The sequence below is a fragment of the Anabrus simplex genome, chromosome 2 (genome assembly GCF_040414725.1).
Source record: "Anabrus simplex isolate iqAnaSimp1 chromosome 2, ASM4041472v1, whole genome shotgun sequence".
NCBI classification, from domain to species: Eukaryota; Metazoa; Arthropoda; class Insecta; order Orthoptera; family Tettigoniidae; genus Anabrus; species Anabrus simplex.
The window spans coordinates 722,434,609-722,461,272 of NC_090266.1; positions in this window are offsets into that span (position 1 = coordinate 722,434,609).

A 26,664-nucleotide genomic window follows, 5' to 3' on the forward strand; every position below is an offset into this window, starting at 1 on the left:
TATAAAGAAAATGAGGTGAAAGATGGTACAAGTGATCAAGAATAAATTAATATGGGAAGGACAGCTGAACCACAAAGTGATGGAACCAACTAGAGGCTTGAAATCCATGCCGAGAAATGAGCATCAAACACTAATACACCGTGGGTTTCAGCCAATGAGACCGTAGTGTGCTTGCTATGGGCCAAGCCTAACAGCAGGGAGGCCCTTGCTGAAGTTCCTCCACTGGAGAAGTTTATTTCTTCTGTTGGCGCTCATAAGACACGTACACATATAGCAACACCGATCTGAAGTCACCCGCGAAACGATCTCATTGGCTGAATTCAGCAGCTGATAAAATGACATCGACGCGAGAAACCTAATTACATTTTTCCGATTATTTATCAGTATAACCAATGCTGTACCGCTCATATACCCTGTTCACGTTGCTTTTGTCCACCCTGCATATATAATTGATATGAGTAAAGAGCTGGAATCAGAGATACAGCTATTTGCAGCTGATGTTGTACTGTATGGAGTAGTAAATGAATTGCAGGATTGTGAGCGATTGCAGGGGGACCTAGACATTGTCGTGAGATGGACAGCGGTCAATGGTGTGATGGTAAATGAGATGAAATGTCAAGTTGTAAGTGTCACCACGAGGAAAAGCCCTCTCAGTTTTAAGTAATGTGTTGATCAGGTAATAGTACCTCATGGGGATCAGTGCAAGTTCCTAGGTGTTACTATAGGGAATGATCTTAATTGGGTAAGCATATTAAGGAGGTTGTAAGGAAAGGTAACATATCTCTTCACATGATTATGAGGGTTTTTATGGGTTGTAGTAAGAATGTAAACGAGGGGCGTATAAGTCCCTGGTAAGACTCCCGATTAGGGTATTGTGCCAGTGTAATGGACCCACACCAGGACTACTTGATACAAGAACTGGAAACGATCCGAAGGAAAGCAGCACGATTTGTTCTGGGTGGTTTTTGACAAAGGAGTAGTGTTTGCAAACATTTAGCTGGGAAGACTTAGGAGTAAGGAGGCGAGATGCTCGACTAAATGTTTTGTTTCGAGCTGTCAGTGGATAGATGGCATGGAATGGCATTAGTAGAGGAATAAGCTCGAGCGGAGCTTTAAAAAGTGGGAACGATCATAATATGGAGATAAAGATGGAATTCAAGAGGACAAATTGGAGCAAATATTCATTTATAGGACGAGGAGTTAGGGATTGGAATAATTAATCGAGGGAGATGTTCGATAAATTCCCAAGTTCTTTTGTAAACATGTAAGAAAATGCTCGGTAAATAATGGATAGGGACTCTGCAACTGGGCGACAGCCTTAAATCCATATCAGTGATTGATTGATTGATTGATTGATTGATTGATTGATTGATTGATTGATTGATTGATTGATTGATTGATTGATTGATTGATTGATTGATTGATTGATCGATCGATCGAATGCTTACGCAGTCTACGGAGAACTTCAAAAATCTTTAAAACTATCAATGTACAGTAAAAAGCAAAAGCAAAGTCTTCTCCGTACAAGCCATGTAGGCCTTTGGAACGGTGGAAGGTAAAGGCTTCCACTATCCATAACCTCGGCACTTCATGGGGTAGAGTGGTTAGCACTACGCCCGGCCACCTTTGCCCCCAGGAATTAACCTGGTACTCATTTTTGGTGTAGGCTGAGTGAACCTCAGGGCCATGTGCACCTCCGGAAGTTGAAATCTTGGTTCTTAACCTTTTCACTCCCAAATTTTTTCAGCCTTATGCATGCCCCATACTAGATTTTTCTGGACGTTTCGACAGTGGTTGTAATAGGCCATGAATACTTTGTATTTACACAGCTACTGAAAAGACATGGAACGATAACATTAGCAATAGTTTTCTCCTAACACTTTTCCCAAAACTTGAAAGAACTTGGTGTGATAAATGTCGACAGCTTGTTTCATTGAAACTTATCTCCACTGTATTCATAAAAAATCAGACTCATTATCATTGCCTAAAATTTCTAAAATATAATATTTCGTTATGCTTTCTTTACACTCCCGTGCACCCATCTCAGAAGACAGCTGTGAAAGAAAAACACAAGGCACATAATTATCGTCACAAAATGGTAAGGCGATTTATGAATCGTCTGTCGTCTGAACAAAGTATGTCAACAGCGTTGGACTGAACTCGGAAGTGAACAAGAGCGCACTGCTTTAAATCCGAATTAACTCGTGTTTGGGACAGCAGGAGAAATGTTGACATCCGAGTTAACTCGGGCATGGGATGGAAAAGGTTAAATTTTAAGACTTCCTGACGGGGATTCGAACCGTCTCGGCCAGGCAGCCCCATCAATGTGCAGTAATATATATATTAATAGATGGGTTAGTGCATTGGTCTAGCTAATCGAATCTCGAGCTGTGTCCCTGGTTTGAATTCTGGTGGCATAGATTGGGGCCTTCAATAACATTATTACGTGGTGGTAAAGACAAATTCTGGCCATAAACGGCCAGGCAGACATCAATGGAGAAAAACAAGCTAGGTTAGTTGATGGTTAGGTACTAGGTCCTAGGTTTTAGAAGAAGTATTTCCAACATTCAAACACTGTTTCTGAACATTATTGCTAACCTACCGTGCACAACTTGTATAAATGCGAACCGAGTGTATAACATTCCCTGGTTCTGAGTCATTTTCAATGTAATTCTGTGTACGTTCCTGTATATTACGATATCCTACATAAATGATTTATAGAAGACCACGCCCAACAGAACACAGCAAGGCCAAATTAATCACCCAGTGAGAAGCAGAGGTATCATGATGACACTTGGACGAGCAGAACCGTTTGTTCCCCACCGTATTTGAAAACATTGTTTCTCCAGCAGCTCTCCTGTTCCGAAATTATTCCCTGGCAGTTTAGAAGACAATGCCCGTTTCTTGACGCTCTTCTTAACATCATTTTAAGTAACTAGACCAGAAGTACAACTAACTTCACGTCCACTACAAATATATTTATTTACGAAATAGGCTAAATTGATGGATCTTGTAGCAAACTTTCAATAACCACTCCTAAGTTCACGAAATCTAGGCTTTCTACCCCTCGCACCTTTTACGATTCCTTCATCTGGACGATATTACTGTATACGTATCAGAAACTTAGACAATAAATAAAAGCGATACCAGCAGGTTTGTGACAATTGAAAATATTATGTCGCTTTAGACGAATGCTTAAATTCCACGGACAGCAAAGAATAACAAATTCCCACGTATTATAAATCATGAACCCGGCCCCGCGGTGTAGGGGTAGCGTGCCTGCCTCTTATTCGGGGACCCCGGATTTGATTCCTGGCCAGATCAGGGATTTTTACCAAGATCTCAGGGCTGGTTCAAGGTCCACTCTGCCTACGTGATTGCATTTGAGGAGCTGTCTGATGGAGAGATAGCGCCCCGGTCTAGGAAGCCAAGAATAACGGCCGAGGAGATTCGTCGTGCTGACTCACGACACTTCATAACCTGCTGGCCTCCAGGATGAGCAGCGGTCACTTGGTAGGCCATGCCCCTTCGGGGTTGTTGCGCCATTGGGTCTGTTTTTGTTTTTATAAAAAAATGAAATGGTGTATGGCTTTTAGTGCCGGGAGTGTCTTAGGACAAGTTCGGCTCGCCAGATGCAGGTCTTTTGACTTGACGCCCGTAGGCGACCCGCGCGTCGTGATGAGGATGAAATGATGATGAAGACGACACAGACACCCAGCCCCCGTGCCAATGGAATTAACCAATTAAGGTTAAAATCCCCGACCGGCCGGGAATCGAACCCGGGACCCTCTGAACCGAAGGCCAGTACACTGACCGTTCAGCCAACGAGTCAGATGTTTTTATAAATCATGAAGCAGAGGAAATCACTGCTCAAAGTAATGAAAAACTGAAGTCTATAGTGGTGGAATCATACCCTACGACACTTCCTGCTGATAAAAGTTATATAATGAAATAATAATAATAATAATAATAATAATAATAATAATAATAATAATCTTATTGGTTTTACGTCCCAGTAACTACTTTTACGTTTATCGGAGAAGCCGAGGTGCCAGAATTTTGTCCCGTAAGAGTTCTTTAACGTGCCAATAAATCTATCGACACAGGGATGACGTATTTGAGCACTTTGAATTACCACCAACCTGAGCCATGATCGAACATGCCTACTTGGGCTAAGAAAGCCAGCGCCTTAATCGTCTGAGCCACTCAGACTGGCATAAAAATTACAGCAGACCATGGGGGGTACGGTCACAAATAATTGCCTAACAATGAAGGGAGCTGCCAACGATCGTGCCATGTGGAGAAATTTCTTAGGACTGAACATAAGAAAGAAGTCACCTTTGAGATGGAACCGGTATTTCCGTAGATAATTGGAGTTTGTTAAAAATAACTGTTAGTAAATTCATTTTCAATATTTAACGAGAATTCAAAAACTTCATTCACGAATTTCACACCGTTGTGGTTTAACTGATTACCACAATTCTGATGCGCTCCTGAAGAACATCGTGATTTTGTTATAATTTGTAGTACCAGTAGTTCATATTACTTACACAGGAAAGATCCAAATGTCTACCACACTTAGTAGATATTCAGAACCACAAGCCGTCAAAGAAAGGAAGATTAAATAAATAAGTTAATTAATTACATAAATGAAATAAATATTTTCTAATTTGTTTGCCGTTACACAAACTCAAACGAATTTTCGATAACGATAGGATCAGACAGGGCTACGACTAAGCAGTTACCTCCCATAATATTAATATAGGTACAGCTGCGGTGTTTGCCTGGTGTGCAAATGGAAAACCACGCAAAACAATATTCAAGGCTGTTATCGGTGGGGGAGTTGCTACAACCCAGCAATTGCCAATACAACCTTACACCTAGAAAACTGTACTGTGCACTCAATTCACTCGGTAAATATGTATATCAATAAATTAATAAATAGACGGAGAGTTCAGTACAATTCTTTTTACGTTCCTTTAACAAAAGTCGGTTCATAGAGATGCCGGAGTGTTGAAAATTTGCCATGAGAAACGATTATTTAACATCATCGGGAAAATTGTTAACTTACTAGAAATCCATCCTCAAAACTTAAGCTCAGAAGGCGAGCACCTAATCAATCAGCTAATGCTGTTTGCCAAGAGTCGTAAGGAAAACGTGTTTAAAAGAACTCGAGAATCAAGCTAATTCATTTTAATTTCAAGTACGAAGAATGAGTTCGTGAATGCTCTTCTATACTTCATGCATTTAATATAGGTATCGTAAAAGCCTTCTGCGACAGAAGAAGGAATTGTGCGCGGATCAAGTGCATATTTGCGGCTTACAGTAGATCCCAGAAGGCTACATGGAATAAGGCAGAGATAGAATCGAACATTAGACTACCTTCTATCGCATGAGTATAAAGCCAGCGATACGAGCTGGCAGTTGCAAGGGTCATGTCTCCAGAGGCAGTGACCAAATCATTCTTACGTTATCCAATATTTCCACGGAGACCTTCGTTCCTCGTCCTCCAATAACGTTATTTCAACGGAGCGCGAGCAGTAAATCGCATCGTATTATGTTACAGATAAACTAGGAATCATGTCAATGAAGAATATTACACGAAACCAGCAAATGTTTACAGAAAAATTTACTGTAAAAAGGGTAGTGTATCATAATTCACGATTAAGTGCAGAAATCTTGAATAAGAACAAATAGAGAAATAAAGGAGTAGTGAGGTTCTAAATGTAACTCGTTACTACATCTTCATTACTGACTGTTATAGTTTTCAGCATTTTGTCTGGAACCCCTGTGAACTAACGAATATCCTCCACAATCCTCTATTTGCAACTCGATAATAATAATAATAATAATAATAATAATAATAATAATAATAATAATAATAATAATAATACTTATTATTATTTATTATTATTATAACTTGATAATAGTTTTATGCTCCACTAACTACTTTTACGAATTCTGGAAACGCCGAGGTGCCAGAATTTTCTTCCGCATGAGTTATTTTACGTGATAGTAAATCTACCGACACGAGGTTGATGTATTTGAGCCCCTTCACGTTCTACCAGACTAAGCCGAGATCGAACCCATCGACTTCAGATCCGAAAGTCAGTTCTCTACCGTATGAGTTACTTATCTCGACTGTTTGCTAGAATCATAACTGCAAATGTGCACTACGACCAGAACACCAATTACTTTCTAGATCAGAGTAAGCTTCTCTAACCGCAGAATTCTGAGAATTCAAGCGAGAAAAGTCATGTCCTCGAGAGGAACGGAATCAATAGTCCCGCCATGGAAATGGTACTTCAACGCCTTTTGTTCTCCTATCCATTTGTTGCAATGTATGTGGACTGATTGCAAGAGTGAAGTCCTTTACCCGAACAGTGAAGCCACTCTCCCGCATCCAAGAGAAAATCCATTATGCAAAAGGATAAATATGAGCAAGCAAGGAAGAAATAACCTATAGTCTTTACCATCCCTTCACTTGGCCATCGTTTACAGCCGTTGCAACGCTGTGCTCTCTTCCTAGGAGAGAGTTTAATTCCAGCGTGGCTCAAACGATCCTCGACGCCTGGAAATATATGTGGTAGTCTTGGTTTAATCTTAGGATGCTATATATAGCAGCCAGAAATTCTTGAACACTAAGAGAATGTACGAATGCATGAGTTCCTAGATCTGGTAGTATAACGTATTTAACTCACTGTTTCACGTTAAAAGTTATATTAGGCACAGCGTGAAAAGCTACAAGTTTTGGAGATCGAAGATCAAATTCCAGTGCTGGCAGGGAAAAGAACACAAAAAGTCTAAATTTTTCCAATGCTTGTGTAGCACCTAATTTCAAGTTACGGATGTCTAGCTCAGCACAACATTGAAAACGATCACAGATTACAAACACTATAATAATACGTGCTACAGATAAGACTTATTGCCGGGAGTCATCAAAATGGAGAAGATAAAGCAACTGTACAACAACAACAACAAAGAACATATTATGTGATAATGTAGAGATTCAATTCTTCTTTATATACTGAGGACTGTGATGTCATAGGGGTGCTGGGTGGTAATTGAACGACATCGTTACTGGCTTCTTACCAAATAAGCAACCCAAAGAGTCAATGGTATTAACAGTAAAGACATGATGATGATGATAATAATAATAATAATAATAATAATAATAATAATAGTGAAATTAGTTAAGTTGCGCCCTCCAGTCTATTTAAACTGCCACAGATATCTGACTGTGGAGATATCTATTCTCAATCTACTGAACTTTGACTAGATGTCCCTAGCACCAATTTTCTAGTGCTACTTAGTGTTCAGAAACGCTAACTACCGTCAGTAAAGTTTGTATTTTGAAGCCAGATGCTTAATCAAAAACATTCAACTGTTTATTTGGCTTTTTTTGGAGTTTTCATCACTGTGATTAAATTCATTCGCCAATTATATGACTTGATATGAAAATCTAATCAACCTATCAAAATTAATTTTTCTTAATTCCTTCTCTCTGCCAGTCCCCTCTGAAAGAGGAGTACTTTTTGAACCAAGAGTCTTGCTGCGGTATATTATTGAGTGTACTACGTGGCTGAAAGATCTCCTTGGAGGATATGGTGCGGCCGGGGGCTGGCGAACTGACATAAGAAGGCGGATTTAACAAGGTATGGTAGAAGTTTAAATATGTGAACTCTCTGCGTGTGAAGATAGGTAAGATTCGAGCGTTCTCCTTTAGCATGTAACCGTTAGGTCATCCGGCTCTCTTTAATTTTAATGTAAAGTTTACTTTATTTTAACTAAAATTAAATATAGGTTTATTTAGCCAGCTTTAGGACTTCAATATTTCTCCTCTAATGGGAATTTGGTAAAATGTAAGGACGCACGAGTGGTTACCCTCGTTTCCCTTCTTCTAATTTCATTCTAAATGGTTGAAGTATGAATGTGTGCGTGCTTGAAAATTAGTCAGTTTTAAGAGTTTTAAAATTAATTCTTTAATATAAATTTAGTTAGTAATTTATATAAATTAATCTCTAGTTCTCTTGAATTATGTAGTTTTAACAATTTTAAGTATCTTAGTATTTTATTTCAGATTTTAATTAGTACATTGTGAAGTGTAAGAGAGGTCCTCGAGCCCTAACTTCGCCACTGAAAGGCACTAATAAATAAATAAATAAATAAATAAATAAATAAATAAATAAATAAATAAATAAATAAATAAGTTTTCGTAATTTTGCTGACGGTCGAACTTTACTTTGAGTGCTTGGTGTTTCAGCCTCCATTCCCACTTTGTCCTCGGCCTTTCGAGTGTAGGCTTCTTATTTTCCTCTCTCTCTTTTGTAGCCATGTAGAATGGGGCTTATGCATGTGATTATTTGGGAATCTTTCGATCCCATTTCGAGGGTAGCAAAGGTATTAAATTCGTAACTTAATGCAGCAAAGTTTATTTGCTATTTCTAATGTCTGCAGTGTCAGACTACTGTGACTAATGTAATCTACTGGCCCAATAATGGGCGCTTTTTAAACTAATTGTAAATTGATCTCCAGGGTTCGAGACCGGTGTTATGTAAACTGTTCTAGAACCTATGGATTCTTTCCCTGAATTGTATTTTCCCGGATATGCAAAGGCTAGCCAACCTTTTCTAGAAAGTAAATTTTCGAGACCTACGGGACAGAAGTCTTTGTCTACTACTTTAGAGAAGGGAGTTCTCATCCCCAAATGTTGTAAATTTCTGAGCTTACGAGCTACATATTGGAAGATCTCTGAGCTTACGAGCTCCTCTTGTGTAAATATCAGGGCTTCTAAGCTTTTAAGTTAATGCCTTCCTTTGTCATACAGTTGTTGCTGTTGTTTGAAAATAACAATCCATGGGAAACTAAATGAATAAATAAAATATACTGACTTTTATTAACAGTACTTAAGGTTTGGTTTATGCTTTGTCCAGCCGTTCACCCCTCATGCTTCTTCCCCTCTGTTCTCCACTAAAAATACCGTAGTAATAATAATAATAATAAGAAGAAGAATAAGAATAAGAATAAGAATAAGAATAAGAATAAGAATAAGAATAAGAATAAGAATAGTAATAATCGTATGATCTCTTCCACCGAGTTGTCCACCTGCGCAATGTAACGGTTAGCGCTATTATTTGCCGTCTAAGGAGGCCTGGGTTCGATTTCTAGTACCGGTACAGTCGGAGATTATTTTTTACAATTTGGTCTACAGTACATCACACCGATACAGATAGGTCTTATGGCGACGATGGGATAGGAAAGGCCTAGGAGTGTGAAGGAAGCGGCTGTGGCCTAAATTAAGGTACAGCCCCCAGCATTTGCCTGGTGTAAAAATGGGAAACCACGGAAAACGAATTTCAATGCTGCCGACAGTGGGGTTGGAACCCACTATCTCGCGGATGCAAGCTCACAGCTGTGCACCCCTAACCGGACGGCCAACTCGCCCGGTTGAGAGATTTAAAACTGGCAGATGGTCTGGTAAGTGGTTGAAAAGGTACACGCAGCTCACTTCCATCGAGGGTGTGCCTCAAAAGGGCTGCACCTCCTTGAAGAATATGAGGACAAAGGTTTAGTCTGCCGAGTTGCAGGCCTTGTGGAATGTCGCCATTTAGGCGACCTGCCAAGAAATTTCGGTTTTCCGTTTGCGATATTATCTAACGACGAAAGTGGAACTGTACTGGATGAGTATTATGGCTGAGTGTATTCAGTTTTGTCGGATGACACTGAGGGTCTCACCAGGGATGTGCTATCAACAATGACATAGAGTGCGAGGATTTTCGACCGTTCGTCATAAATAGACTGCCTCAGCCGGTATCAAACCCGAAAACTCTACCTTTGATCCACTAATGCAGCTCTGAAAATTGTATAATCAGAATTGGTAACGTCAATTGAAGCATATACTCATATTTCGCTGTTACAAAATAAACAGGATGGTTATCTTCGATATAGTATTTAGAGTTGCGTCCTCTATGACGTCCCAATGGCAGAATACACCTGTCATTTTACACCCTTTAAAATATACAAGTTATAAAGATGGTCTTAGTAACTTAAGCATACATATAGAGAAGAATTTTTCAACAAGATCTCTCCTCTCAACTGATCCACTTCATGGGTTACATCAACTATACTACTTGTGGGTTAGAGCATATGTTCTATGTTATTCCGGTCTCCAGATGTTCTGTCATCAGCCTAAAGGTCAGGTAAATCCTAAAAAGAAAGCACCACACTAAACTACACAAGGTGATTCAGGAGAAATAGAAAATATTTCGGGAGGCAGTAGTGTGGACTATTTCAAGTACAAAAGGTCATATAAACATGTGTCGAATATGTAATGTGTGTTGAATTACTGCTGTTTGTACGGTACGCATACGAACAACTTTACACAAATTACCGAAGGCATACAAATGACTAATTGATGGTTTTATTGATACAAAATCTCTACAAAATGTGCAAACAGTTCAATACAAATGACATATCTATCTACCTACATTATTTGGAAAATTTCACAGAGCATTTGCAGAACTCCCACCACTGACTTCATCAATACATTTCTCGGCTGCCGTGTCAATAGTACGTATAACACGTCGGATGTCGTATTGAAGTTCACTTATGACGGTACAACAGTTCTGCATTGTGCGAGTGCCCAATTCGTTTCTTGTGTTTATTTTTTCTTTGTAGACCGCTTTTCATTCATCTCCTCAAAGGACGGAAATCTAATGGAACAGGATTTATATATGAATAAGTGCATCAGTACGCCACTTGTATGTCTTTATATTTTATAAGGTTGTTTCTATGAGTACCAGCTATAATTCTACACCCATTACATACTGGACACATGTTTATATGACCTCTGTTACTTGAAATAGTCCACAATACTTTTTTCTGACGTATTTACTATTCCTCCTAAACAATTCTCTATAGTTACCAGGGAAAAAAGATTACAGGCAATGCTGTCATGGTGTGTACTATGTCATTAATCAATTAAAGTTAGTTATCTTAGGCTACGTAAACATGCGTGATTTAGAACTCGTTACCGTGCAATAATTCACATAGAAAATGAACGAATCCCACGCTTATTGCATTTAGGACATTTGGATGTTTTAAAATGAAAAGCCACGTCCGAATGGTTCGAATTCCGTGTATAACTGAAGGTCCCATGATCAAGTCATCCGAAAAAATAAGCTTGCTTGCTTGTTTTATTTCGATGTAAAACAAATCGCAATTGTTGATATCCCTAAATTTATTTGTTTCAGTATGACTTAAAATATGATAGTTATATACCAGAATGCCTAGTCTCTCATTCACTAGCTACTAGTTCCTGAGAGCACAGTTAGATATACCCATGGTTCATCTCACACATATCATGTTATTCCATACCGTTATGTGGCAATCCGTTATTTTCATTCAAATGTCAAAGTACATCACAAACAGGGAGAGCAGAAGCCGATGAATAAGCTACCAGCTCCCTCCGTTAAAAAAAGTGGAGGGTGCTTGCTTTGATTAACGCAATCTCCGTTCGGAGTTGAAATCATCGTGCGGATGGAAATGAGCCAGTCATCCCAGGAAGAATGCCGAGTTGCTGATATTTACGACTGTCACATGTGACATGTAAAGGAAGAAGGATTAAGATTTGCTCGTGTTGTTAGTGGAGTGATCACCGTCTGTATTAATGCTCCCTAGTGCAGTTGTTATATTCTGTGCAGTAAATGGGGGGATGGGAGAGTGGGGAGAGTGTTCGCGCAGGATGAGCCGGCGTAGGATAGGAAATTAAATTGATAATCGAATGAGATTAAAATATATGAATCAACCTAATCCGTGTGTGTTAGTAGAGGAGGGGAGGAATTCCTGCAGGTGCTCTCGGAATATATCTGAATATACCCAGGGCGAGAGAGAAGACGAGAGCACCTCCAGGTATTCTCGGAGTGTATCCGTGAATGCCAGTCGAGAGAGAAAAAAGGTGTCTTCATAGGTTTTCTCGAAGTATATCCGTGAATCTAAGCGATGATAGAAGAGAAGCATTCTCGCAGGTGTTCTCGGAGTACAGTATATCAGTATATCCATGAATGTTAGCAATGAGAGGTGTTCTTATAGGTGTTTTCGGAGTACAGTCCATCAGTATATCCATGAATGTTAGTGATGAGAGGTGTTCTTATAGGTGTTATCGGATTGCAGTATATCTCTGCATGTTAGTGATGAGAGGTGTCCTTGTAGGTGATCACGGATTACAGTATATCAGTATATCTATGAATGTTAGTGATGAGAGGTGTTCTTGTAGGTGTTCTCGGAGTAGGCTACAGTGTATCAGTATATCCGAATGTTCGTGATGATAGGTGTTCTTGTATGCGATCTCGTATTACAGTATATCAGTATATCTCTGAATGTTAGTGATGAGAGGTGTTCTTATAGGTGTTCTCGGAGTACAGTATATCACTATATCTCTTAATGTAAGTGATGAGAGGTGTTCTTGTATGTGATCTCGGATTACAGTATATCAGTATATCCATGAATGTTAGTGATGAGAGGTGTTCTTGTAGGTGTTCTCGGAGTAGACTACAATGTATCAGTATATCCGAATGTTCGTGGTGATAGCTGTTCTTGTATGTGATCTCGGATTACAGTATATCAGTATATCTCTGAATGTTAGTGATAAGAGGGGTTCTTGTAGGTGTTCTCGGAATACAGTATATCAGTATATCTCTGAATGTTAGTGATGAGAGGTGTTCTTGTAGGTGTTCTCGGAGTAGGTTACAGTGTATCAGTATATCCGAATGTTCGTGATGATAGGTGTTCTTGTATGTGATCTCGGATTACAGTATATCAGTATATCTCTGAATGTTAGTGATGAGAGGTGTTCTTGTAGGTGTTCTCGGAGTAGGTTACAGTGTATCAGTATATCCGAATGTTCGTGATGATAGGTGTTCTTGTATGTGATCTCGGATTACAGTATATCAGTATATCTCTGAATGTTAGTGATGAGAGGTGTTCTTGCAGGTGTTCTCGGAATACAGTATATCAGTATATCTCTGAATGTTAGTGATGAGAGGTGTTCTTGTAGGTGTTCTCGGAGTAGGTTACAGTGTATCAGTATATCCGAATGTTCGTGATGATAGGTGTTCTTGTATGTGATCTCGGATTACAGTATATCAGTATATCTCTGAATGTTAGTGATGAGAGGTGTTCTTGCAGGTGTTCTCGGAATACAGTATATCAGTATATCTCTGAATGTTAGTGATGAGAGGTGTTCTTGTAGGTGTTCTCGGAGTAGGTTACAGTGTATCAGTATATCCGAATGTTCGTGATGATAGGTGTTCTTGTATGTGATCTCGGATTACAGTATATCAGTATATCTCTGAATGTTAGTGATGAGAGGTGTTCTTGCAGGTGTTCTCGGAGTACGGCATATCAGTATATCTCTTAATGTTAGTGATGAGAGGTGTTTTTGTAGTTGTTTACTGGGTACAGTGTATCAGTATATCTCTGAATTTTAACGATAAGAGGTGTTCTTATAGGTGTTATCGGATTACAGTGTATCTCTGCAGGTTAGTGATTGAGAGGTGTTCCTTCTGTCATATTATTTTGTATGCGATTTTTTCTACTGAGATCTTTGCAGCTCCCGAGCTTGGCGATTCCAATCCTCCAAGCAATGCCTGAAAATGTAGTCCCCAAGTTTCCATTATCAGGGTTCGATTCCCCGTCAGGAAGTCGTAACATTTAAGACACGAGATTTCAGCTTTCGGAGGTGCACGTGGCCCTGAGGTTCACTCAGCCTACCCCCCAAATGAGTACCAGGTTAATTCCTGGGGGCAAAGGCGGCCGAGCGTAGAGCTAACCACTCTACCCCATCATGTGCCGAGGTTACGGATAGAGGCAGCCTTTACCTTCCACCCCTCCAAGGGCCTTCATGGCCTGTACGGAGATGACTTTGCTTTTTATATCTTTCCATTATCTGAGAAGGCTCATTTAAGATTAATTCGTCGAACGAGTTGGTTAAGCGGTCTGGGTCACGTAGCTGTGAGCTTGCATTCGTGGGATGGTAGGTTCGCACCCTACTGTCAGCTGTCCTGAATAAGTTTTCCTACTTTCTTCCTGACCAAGTAAGTGTTCTACTTCCAGTATCTGTTCTTCATAGAATTCTCTATTTTTAATTCTATATAGTATTTTCAATACACCCGGTCTAGAAAGCCAAGAATAACGGCCGAGAGGATTCGTCGTGTTGACCACACGACACCTCGTAATCTGCAGGCCTTCGAACGTAGCAGCGATCGTTTGGCAGGCCAAGGTCCTTCAAGGGCTTTAGTGCCATTGGGTTTGGTTTGGTTTGGTTTTGTTTGGTTTGGTTTGGTTTAAAATTCAGAATAATATTTCTCAATACCTCTTGAGTAATATTTCATTTTTTCGTTGTTGTTTACTCGCATTCCTCATCATTGGCCTCGTTTCTGATCACTTTTCCTTCTTTGCTTGTTTTTACGTCACACCCACTCAGGCCTTATGGCGACGCAAGGATGCACCTTGTTTCTCTATGAATATAGTTAACAAATTTACTGAAAAAATAAATGAAAATGTTCCAGACAAGTTACTGTTATCTAAAATGTTTTGCTTTGGCCTTTTATTAGAGTCGTACAGACAGAAAAGGGAAAAGATTAAGTATATTGTCTTAATATGAAGTGTGTTGAAATACCTATAGGGCCTAGGCCCATATTTGAATGGTAATAAGCCTAGAAACATATGATAGTCTTCGATTCGTGATACATTTGTTATCAGTTCATGTGGATGATGTTTAAGATGTCCGACTCGTTGGCCGAATAGTCAGCGTACTGGCCTTCGGTTCAGAGGTTCCCGGGTTCGATTCCCGGCCGGGTCGGGGATTTTAACCTTAATTGGTTAATTCCAATGGTCCGGGGGCTGGGTGTTTGTGTTGTCCCCAACATCCCTGCAACTCACACATAACACTATCCTCCACCACAATAACACGCAGTTACCTACAAATGGCAGATGCCGCCCACCCTCATCGGAGGGTCTGCCTTACAAGGGCTGCACTGGGCTAGAAATAGCCACTCGAAATTATTATGTTTAAGATATATTTAAGAGATTTCCTACTTTCCTGGCCTTTTCCCAGTTATCTGGAATCGGCACTAATGTGGATTAAGCCCTGTTTTAAGGATGTCAGACGCCCTTCCTGAAGCCAAACCTATGTAGAGGGATTGATTCACTATTGCGTGCTTCTATGGGGTTTAGTAGGGTGATACGTTGTGGGTAGGAAAAGTGTATTAGGACGATCACAAATACCCAGTCTCTGAGCTAGAAGAATTAACCAAACGTGGTTCATATCCTCGGCCCGTCTTTGAAATGAACCCAGATCTCTACGCCAATACGCCAATAAGTCATCATGGGAGCCGGACTATGGGATATGCTTAAGAGTCTGAAATAAACATTCTTAAGAGAATGTTCGGTAATTTATAGCAAATAATTGAAATAACTGATTCGTTTCTGTCAACAAGTACTCATATTTTAGTCTCAAATTTTTCAGTGTCCTACTAGATTTCGTTCGGAATACTGTTGTCGCCCATTCATGCTTATAAATAAAAATGAATTATTTTACTTAGAATAATTGTAATTCGTAAAACCCTTACTTATGTCAGTCGATTAACAAAAGGCCAAACCCTGACTCAGAAAGAGGAAAATAAATGCTCGTAAAGGGAATCTGTAGCCTGAAGAAAACCCAACAGATGTAGTACAGATCCAGAGCTACAAATTGGGGGAATATCCTAACAGATATTGGGCACATAATCAACCAACCAACCAATCAATCAATCAATCAATCAATCAATGATCTGCATTTAGGGCTTGCCGAGGTGGCAGATTCTCTATAAATTGTTTACCTACGATTTTATTCAAAGAACATGGAGATTTATCGAACATTTCCCTTGATAATTTATTTAAGAAAACATAATAGTCCAATAATATTACCCTGTGGGACCCGCCTCTTAATCACTACGACAAGAACAGCTTCATGATCACTGATACGAACTATCACTTCAGTTTCTCTACAGAGCTCATTTGGTTTTATCAGCACCACGCCTAAAACATTTTTCCCTCTTGTTACTTCCATAACTTTCTGATTCAACTGTCCTTCCAAAATTAATGTATTCACTATTTGTTGGTCAATCCTTCCGTCGTTCGCATTCCCTTCCAAGTTATCAAATAATTCTTCATCAGCGTCAGCGCCAACCTTGCCAGGTTTGTACACCCCAAAAATATCGGGTTGCCTATTGTAGGCTAATATCTTTACAGATAAGTGTTACGCCTAGAATTTCATGTTCATCAATTTTAACTTTTTCGTAGCTTACCAATTCTACAATAACCAGTATGAATACTCCCCATCCTATCATTCCTAACCTGTCACTACGATAAACACTCCAGTGCCGTGAAAATATTTTCGCATCCACCAAACCATGATTCAATTCCTATTACAAAATCTTTCCCTTTTCTAGCACACACATGTTCGTTATTTTTGTTTTTCCCACCTAAAGGGCCACCTTCTTAGTATAGAAAGGAGAAATGGAGCAACGTTAGTTACTCTAAAATAGTATTTGGTCATTAAAAATCTCACCATCGTATCGTTCTGACTGCCAATTAACTTGTTCATTGTTAATAGTTATAGTTTGAACGTGATTTTACGAATTACTCTTTCAAACATTACAACACACCCGCAAGTTTTATGGATATATATTATAAAACTACATAAATTGCTATAATAAAAGTTATTATAATATATACTTATTTGCGTGGAGTGCTATAGTTTATTGGAGTGTGAAGATGATTTATTTTAAACTGCTTTTATGGAATAATATGCATTTCTAAGTAGACGTAATGAAATAATTCAGTTGTCTACATAATAATATTTATACATTTATAAGTATACACGATTGACGAAATATTAACATTTTCTTACCGAAGTTTCCTCTATACCAGGGCCTCTCAGAGTGCACGATGCAAAAGACGACTTCGCTTGGTTGACCAGAGTGCAGACCCCCACTCCTCGATTTGGAGCAATAGCGCTATCTCTCTCTTTCCCCACGCCTGTCTCGCTCGCTCCGCCTGTCTCTCTCTTCCTCACTTGCTCCGTAGCGCCCCACATCCGAGCCGAGTTGAGCCGAGCTTAGCCGAGTAGCCCAGAGACGAAGCGTTGGTCCGAGGCGAACCGAGCGGGACCGATGCACAGTGCACGGAGCTCTTGCGCCTCGATTTGCACGCGTGAGATTTTGGGCGTTTGAGAGGCCCTGTTCTATACGAACAGGAAGTATAATGTATTCCGTTCGTGTTAGTGAATATATTTACAGTAAGTTCTCAAAATTGGTATGGACAAACAATTATTGCTTACAACATTATGTCAAAAGACAACTTTTAGTACTAACGGGAAAAAATATCCTCATCAATACATTTCTGAAAAATGTATTCCGGACAGACAGACTTGAAGAATGAAGTGAAAATGATAAGAGAAATGAGTCAAATTATGTTAAGTTCACCCTCCCCCTCCCCACAACCATGTCACGAACTTTCCGAATTCAAAATACTATAACAATTTTAAACAAATTTTTTTATGCAGTGTTAAAAATTATGTAAGTGCAAGTTACCAATTAATTAAATATATAAACAAAAACAAACTATTAAATATGACATATGGGTGGCATAATTTCTGTTCCGAGGTTTCTGTGGTTCACAGAGGAATAAAAGCGTCTTGGTTGAATGGCTGGACAAGGAATTAACTAGAGCAGAAATTAACATAAGAAATTTGGAAATTTTATTCCTTTCATTTCATTTCATTTCCTTTTTTCTAGGTTAAAATTGATACATAGAAAATCTGAATGAATAACAGACAAATATGACAGATTGTTAATGAGTTCGTCAGCTCTAACAATATAAGGGACTTAGAAGTCCGAACTTCAGGTACAAAAGCTTGCAATAATTACTAGGCAGTTACCTTACGTAGAAAAGAGCCTTATTGCTCTTGACAGGTATAATATTTACAAGAGCACGATTTTCTCCCGGTAGATACACTACTCAGGAGTCTGAGCTCTGAAATACCCTACTCTAGCCTTCCAGAGGCGGTCAGATTCCTTTGATACACTGAAATTACACTACGCCACATCGGGTGACCTCACTTTAAAGTTTTCGTCAATTGATCCACAATAGCATTGATCACTGTTCGAAAAGGGAACCAAAATCGAAGAAACAGTTGCCCTAAGAATAGTAAGGAGATACTGGGGCGTAATTGCCCATACTACATGACCTTAATGGAAAAAGAATATGGTTGCACATAACCGGATGTAAACAAAATGCAAGGAGAGGCGAAACACCTGCACTCCTCCTAGAAATTATTAAAACCCTAAGTGGGCTTACGGCCCGAAGATACAGAGACTAATCCTATACTACATAGGGGATGACTATAGGTCAAACGTTAATGTCAAGACACGATTTAAGAAACGATTTGAAAGCTTTAGTCACACAATGCAAGGTTGAATGGGAAACGACAGAGGGTCATCACTCTTTGTTCCCTTACATTACGTATTTCCCAGTAGGGAATATAACCAGAGTCCTCAGACTTGCCGAAAATTCTACACTGAAACCACCAGTTTACAAAATTACATTAAAAGAAAAGAGGTTGAAAATTCCCCTCAACCTATCCGCAGGAGCTATCACATGTCTAAATAAATTCTGCCTTTACCTTGTGCCGAAGGATTTTTCTGACGCAGGCCTCGTCCCTGCCTCTGGCTCACCTCAAGTCGCACTCCTCAGCACTGGAGCAATTCAGACAAGACGGCCCTAAAGTGCCCTGCTTGTATAGTACCATTGGGGGATGTTTCCAGAACTCTTTACTAACAGGCTGGATTCCTGAACACACCCTCGGTTTTAATTGGCTAGAGAACATATTTCGAAGCATCTAATACGTTGATTACAATTGAGGATGAACCAGCTGAAATATTGACAACTTCGATACATTAAAAAGATAATCCTCAGAACCAGGTTTACAAACTTCAAAATTAACATTACTCTGTCAAGCAATAACAAACCGATGGTCTAGCCATCTAACGGTAGAAGACAAAATCTTTGGAATTTTACAAGTTCAAGTTCGTTGGCATAGATGGCCTTAGAGAAGGCGCACAGTTCAAATAGCCGGGGAAGTTGTACCTCTGGGACAATTTCTAATAAATACAGAGAAATATTTACAGTTTGTGGAGCTACTATAAAAAGAAATGAGTGTATCAAACTTGTAAACGTCTTTTATAATAACTATAGTTTTTAAACTATGGTTTCCTCCACTTTTAAACAAACAACCGAACTCTTTGTCACGCGCTGGACGCTCGCGGTACAGTGTGCGCAAGGCAGTAGACCGCTGTGACTTGACCTTTCTGCTCAAACCGTTGACTTGTAAATGGTACTACTCCAAAAATGTCTGAACTTATTTAATTCGATTAAATCTATTCCATAAGTAAAAACACAGCGTTTTTATTTGCTGACGGTGAATATTGCTTTAAGAGGAAGTTCAACTATGCGACATCCGCCTTCCTAGCATAAATGTTAGTGCTACCAGCCGCCACCATCGGAGGCCGGGGTTCGTTTCCCGATACTGTCACAGATTTCAGAATGGGCTGGTATGAGGTTAAAATGACACATGCAGCTCATCTCTATTGGCGATGTGTCTGAAAAGAGCTACACCACCTCAGGACGAGGACGCGAGTTTGTCCGGATACAGGGCTAAATGGGTAGCTTGCTGGCCTTATATCAAAGCAGCCCCGGGTTCGATTCCCAGTCGGATCAGGGATTTTAACCTTCACTGATTAATTGTTCTGGTTCTGGGTGTTTGTGCCGTCTTCAGCACTAGAATTCACCTTATGCAGGGATCCATCCTCACAGAGGCGAAGATCATCTATAGGGTGTCATGTCGAAATACTAGTAGCAGGCCTCTCCGGAGTCCATATGCCAGTAGTAGTAGTAGTAGTAGTAGTAGTAGTAGGGGGAGTATTATGACTGGCTGAGGAGCTCAGACGGTAGAGCGCTGGCCTTCTGAGCTCATGCTGGCGGATTCGAACCCGGCTCAGTCTAGTGGTAATTGAAGGTATTCAAATACGCCAGCCTCGTGTCGGTAGGCTTAAGGTGCGTCCACACCAAGATGTTTTCGTTAACATTGTTAATAAACACTGTTAATGAACAATGTTCATGAAATTTCTGTCTGTTAATAAACAAAATAGCATGTTCATTAACTTTTCGAGCAGGTTGATAAACAAAATTTCTTTAACTTTTGTGAATGAAACTTTTCATTAACATTTCGGTTCGCACATGAGCAAAGACGTAATTAGAACACGCAGATTCGTAGCGCAGAATACGATGCTTTTTAATTTCTCGAAATCGACTATCGAATCGCAAGCAACTCGTATACACCATACAAATACAAATACATAAGTGAAGTGTAAGTCACCAGTTGCTAGGATTCTTAAAGTTATACCTAAGATGGCATTCCGATAATTTGTGTCATTTCTTGCAATTTCAGGCCCAATTACTGTCAACAAGAACTAAACGATACGTGGGGACACCCTTAAAAAAGTTCTGAAAGCCTGCTGCATCATGAATTAAAAGTTCTGACGTAAGTGTCCTCTCCAAACTAAATTCTAAACGCTTTTCCAATATTTTCTTTGCCATACTTTGCGTCTGCGCTTTTCTCTAATTGCACTCATTAAATTAATGAGAGCTGCAACTGTAAGTATTTTCTTCTTCCTGGCCCTATCCATTGTAACCTCACAAACATATATTTTGGTATGGACACAATGTTAAAAAAAGTTTGTTAACAAAAGTTTATTTGGTGTGGACACAATGTTAAAGAAGTTTGTTAACAAAAGTTTATTAACAAATTGGGAAATATTTTCGTTAACATTGTTTATTAACTTTGGTGTGGACTAACCATTACTGGCACGAAAAATAACTCGTGTCGGCTCCTCTGCGTGTCCAAAAGCCTTATAAGTAGTTAGTAGGACATAAAACAAACAGATTATTATTATTATTATTATTATTATTATTATTATTATTATTATTATTATTATTATTATTATTATTATTATTATCATCATCATCATCATCATTGGGCAACTAGCCCGACTGCCGAAGAATGAAGAAATAGGCAAAAAAGGGAAGGGTCACGTAAGGGGTGAAATTGTTAGTCTCTCTAGGCCTTACAATCCTAATAATATCTGGATCGAATGAGAACAAGTATTGACCAAGTGATCGGATAAGGAAGAAGAAAGTGAGTACCTGAGGCAAGTAAGTGGAAGTAATGCCAGACTCAGCTAGGGGATCCGTGATCGCCAACTCACGCTTCCAAATTGAAGGCCTCGGATGCCCTTTTTGTCACGTCTTACGACAGGCGGAGGATACCGTGGTTATACCCTGCCACCCTCATGCACAGGGTTTTATTATTGTTCCTATAGCATTTGTTTTGAGAGCCATATTGCCTCAATACGAAAATATCCTAACCCCGAAGAATTTCCTAGGTACAGCCTTGTGGCGCCGATAGTATAGAACAGGGCTAGGACTGGGAAGTAAGCGACTGTGGCCTTATTAAGGTATCGCTACATTTTCCTGTTGTGAAAATGGGAAACCATGGAAAACCATCTTCAGGGCTAGCGACAGTAGGGTTCGAACCGACTCTCTTCCCAATGCAAAGCTAACAGCTACTCGCCTCAAACCACGTAGCCAAGTCGCTCTGTCTTTTCTTTCCCAACAACGTTCTCCGTCGTGTTTGTTGTTACTATATGCCTGTTTACAGCAATGTCCGAATTAAATTAGCCTCGTAAGCTTCCTCGACCTGATTAACAAGTTTACTGACAAACTCTTCTCTGATTTATGTTCTCTTCAGGCTGTCATTTCTGTGGCTGATGTTTCAATAAATTATTATTATTATTATTATTATTATTATTATTATTATTATTATTATTATTATTATTATTATTATTATTATTATTATTATTATATACTGAGACAATAAAATATAAAATGATACATCTTATATTAGAATTATTTTTGTAGACCGTTGTGGATCATTTTTAACATTTTTTCAGATGACTACTTCTGGATTTATGCATCATTTTAGAGAATTTTCCCATAGGTCTAGAAAATCATTCCTCATATTAAAAGACTGGTTACTGAATAATACTGAATAATCCATCATTTTATTAATGAGCTTATTAACTGTAATAATGAATAAGGCTAAAAAAGAAAACATTAAATGTTATTAATATAAGAGCCGAGCAAAATATACGGTAGGAAGATTATCACACATTTCTAGTACAATAACTGTTCGCAAACTTCTACCTGCTATAAGAACCACCCACATACCGCTTGGATTAAACGTGAACAATACAAGACCGTGAAGCAGCAACTTCTGAAAACCAAGTGAGCTCATGTACTAAAGAGAAACTAAAGCCGTACTATATATAGGGCGGTAGGATAATCTGGGTTAAGTAGCATTTTATACTCTTGTGGAGCGAGTAGAGTACAGTTTATTAGAGTTGGTTGGGGTGACGGGCGTCTACATACTGGCGAGTTATGAACATGAGCCGGCATTCTGACTAGTCTGCAGTACATACTCAGAAATAACATTAGACAGAACAAATTGCATAGCAGAAATTCCATCATAATCTTGAATAGTGCTCGAACGACCTTATCTTTATCGCTGTTGTTACTTGCTTTCTGAGATCATCTTAGCGCCCAATGCAGTCCCAAATTAGGACAAGGAATCGCTATTTGGTCATCAAGTGGCGAGGTTTGCTTGGTCTGATCAGTTTTTAGCCTCCGCCTGCTAACAGCGGGCAGTCATCAACCAAAGTATTAACTACACTCATTGTTGCTAAACAATGGAAATTTCAGAGAATCAATTATTTCAACACTACTACGCCATCAACACAAGTTTTAGAAGGCGGATATGAGGTGTCTAATTTTAAAATCGGATAAATCCAGCACATGAGTTTAAACTGGACAGGTCCGGTTTCAGAACCGGACAAGTTCAACTTATTTTCCAATAAATGATCATCTAATTTCGCTAAATGATCACATATCAGTGTTATAAAATATTCTATAACATATAACTGCCCGACTTGTTGGCTGAATGGTCAGCGTACTGGCCTTCGGTTCAGAGGGTCCCGGGTTCGATCCCCGGTCGGGGATTTTAACCTTCATTGGTTAATTCCAATGGCCCGGGGGCTGGGTGTTTGTTCTGTCTCCAACATCCCTGCAACTCACACATCACGCACAACACTACCCTCCACCACAATAACACGAAGTTACCTACACGTGGCAGATGCCGTCCACCCTCACCGTAGGGTCTGCCTTACAAGGGCTGCACTCGGCTAGAAATAGCCACACGAAATTATTATGACATATAACTATACAATATTTGCCCGCTTTTTCTGAAAAACTGGAACGATTTGGAAATATCTGGTTTTGAAACTAGATCCTTATTTTTAACATTATACCCATATAAGTCTATATAGTGAGAGCGGATATTTTGATATAGTGCGTGTTGTTGTGGAAACTGCACTACAAATTATATCTGGTGAGTTGGCCACGCGGTGAGGGGCACGAAGCTGTGACTTTGCATCCGGGAGATAGTGGGTTCGAACCCCACTGTCGGCAGACCTGAAGAAGGTTTCCGTGGTTTCCCATTTTCACATCTCTTACCTTAATTAAGGCCACGACCGCTTCCTTTCTTCTCCTAGCCCTTTCCTATCCCATCTTTGCAATAAGACCTATCCGGGTCACAGCGACGTAAAGCAAATTGCAAAAGAAAAACTTATATTTTTAATTATCTGTTAAATGGAGGAGTGAGTCGGAAAAATCTTTTTGCATCCACATTTATCTTGGGATTCAAACTTTCGACATCAGGATAGCCTTACAATTTGACCAATAACAGTGAGTAAAGCATGTAATGCGGTGCTTCTTCCTTGAGAGAAATCAACGTACAAGACTCCGTTGCCTGTAGACTTTAATAATTGTGATCGATAAACTCCTTATTGCGCAAATACCATGAGTTCCGTACGAACGAGGAAAGAAATGAACGCACAATTATTCCTTACGCAATGGTTTCCTAGTTAAGTTTAAGTGGCTTTTTACCACAGTTCTCTGTAATTTTACTAACTTCAGCAGTTGCACAATATGTTACAACAAACATTTACTTAACCCCCTATTCTTTCCATCAAATTAGCCAAAAACTACTAGTAATGCTCAAGACGTTATTTCATGAGATAATACTTTTCCCATCATTCGTGAAGATAGGGTTCCAGTTTTTCTCTTTTTGAAAAACGTTATTATATGCTTTCTGTAGTTCTATAGTTCGTGGATGTCTCTTGTTCCATCGGGATCATCACCAGTAGAAAAGATGAAAATACTGATTCAGATTAGGCAATATTATTTAACGCCAACAAGAAGAGCTTAGAGCTGCCCTTTACCTGTTTTTTAAATAGACAATATTCCTCACATCATTTTTAGAAGCTGCTTTAAGCCGCACTGACACAGAAATGTCTTATTGCGACGATGGGATAGGAAAGGGCTAGGAGTAGGAAGGAAGCGGCCGTGGCCTGAATTCAGATACAGCTTGCATTCGGGAGATAGTGGATTCGAAACCCACTGTCGGAAGCCCTGAAGATGGTTTTCTGTGGTTTTCCATTTTCACACCAGGCAAATGCTGGGGCTGTACCTTAATTAAGGCCACGGCCGCTTCCTTCCCACTCAGAGGCCTTTCCTATCCCATCGTCGCCATAATGCTTATCTGTGTGGGTGCGACGTAAAGTAAATAGCAAAAAACAACCAGGGTTTTTGCGATATTGTTGTTTGTGGTGTAGCGTAATGTGTTCCTCGTTGGTGACTAGTTCTTGCTCATTCATGTTTCCACTGGGTATAGGCTCTTCTTTTAACTAGCGGAATAAAGTCACTACATGGAAGCTGTATCCCTTGAACCATACACAGTTCAAAAAATAGGGGAACATGTTTTTGAACTATGCCATGGTACAGAAAGCAATACCTCACGCCCAGGTATATTACCAACTAAACTTTTATTCTTTACCGTTGAAGTGTACAAAATAACATCGATGGATTCCCGTTCATTTTCAGAACACAAACGGAAATGTCCAAATAGGGGCGAAAACTAAGTGTTAACAGTCTTCCAGGGTAGTTTTTTTATCACAGTTGGAGAGCTTTAGTATGGTGTATGACCTCTACGAGCATGTATTACAGCTTGGCACCTACGTGGCATGCTCCGTATAAGTCGGCTAAGGTCACGTTGCGGTATCAGGTCTCATTCTTCAATGAGAGCCTGTTCGAGGTCTTGGAGAGTCTGTGGTGGATTAGGACGCCCATGAACGTTTCTGTCAGGCCTATCCCACACATCATCGATGGGATTAAGGTCGGGACTCACTGCTGGCTATTCCATCTCTTGAATGTCCAGCTCTCGCAAGACAGCTCTGGTGATGCGCACTACATGACCCCTGGCATTGCCATGCAGGAGTACGAATTCAGGACCAACACCGTATGCAGCAACCAACATATGCTGTACCAGTATCTGCTCGATGTATCCCGCAGCGATAAGATTACCACGGACGACGACAAGATCCGTAAGACCATCAATACTGATGCCACCTCACACCATCACCGAATCTTGTCGGAATCGGTCGCCTTCTTGGACAACATTTGGCATGTACTGCTCACCACGGCGTATCCATGCACGTTGGCGTCCATCACGCCGTGTCAGGGGAAATCTGGACTCTTCTGTGAACAACAGAGGTCTCCATTGACGAAGTTGGCAGTTGACGTGGGTACAGGCAAACAGAAGGCGAGCTGCACGATGAAGCTGCGTTAAAAGGGGCACTCGAACAGGACATCTGGGTCGTAAGGGCACCCCTCTTAACCTGTTTCTTACTGTATGGTCAGACACCGTGTCTCCAGCGATCCTCATGAGGTCTTGTTGCAGTTCTCTGGTAGGTGCTGTATGACGTCGCAACGCGGAGATGATCAGATTTCGGTCATCCTGTGGGGTTGCCACGCGTCCAGCACCTTCTCTAACCCTCATTGTGAACTGGCCTGTCTCATTGTAGTAATTCCACAAGCGTTGAATAACTGACGGAGGGAACTTGAGATCCACAGCATCACGACGAAAAGTCCACCCTTCCTGGATCCAAGTGACGGCCCTTGCGTCTTGAACCTCGTTAAGATGTCTCATGGGATGTGCTGGTCCACATACAACGTGCTCAAAAGACCGTAGTAATCTGTGTACCTCACAAAGACACATGGACGCACAGCTATTCACTTTGTTTTGAGGAGTCACCTGACAGTTTAATGCATACCCTGAGTAGCTAAGGCCTAAGGGTATGCTGTACGACCATTGGAACCCCATCTACCAAATTAACATACCAGACGTTACGAAACATGTACCCTAATATTTTTGAACCGTGTACCACTGATTATACTTCCTTTCGCTAGGTGATCTACAACTTCATTGTCTCTTCCACTGTGTCTTTTTATCCACAGAAAATGTATTTGACTACCGGATTATACCTTCTTGGATCTCTTGAAGGAAATCATAAATATAAGGGATTGTGGAACTGTTTTGAGCTGGGTGTTGCA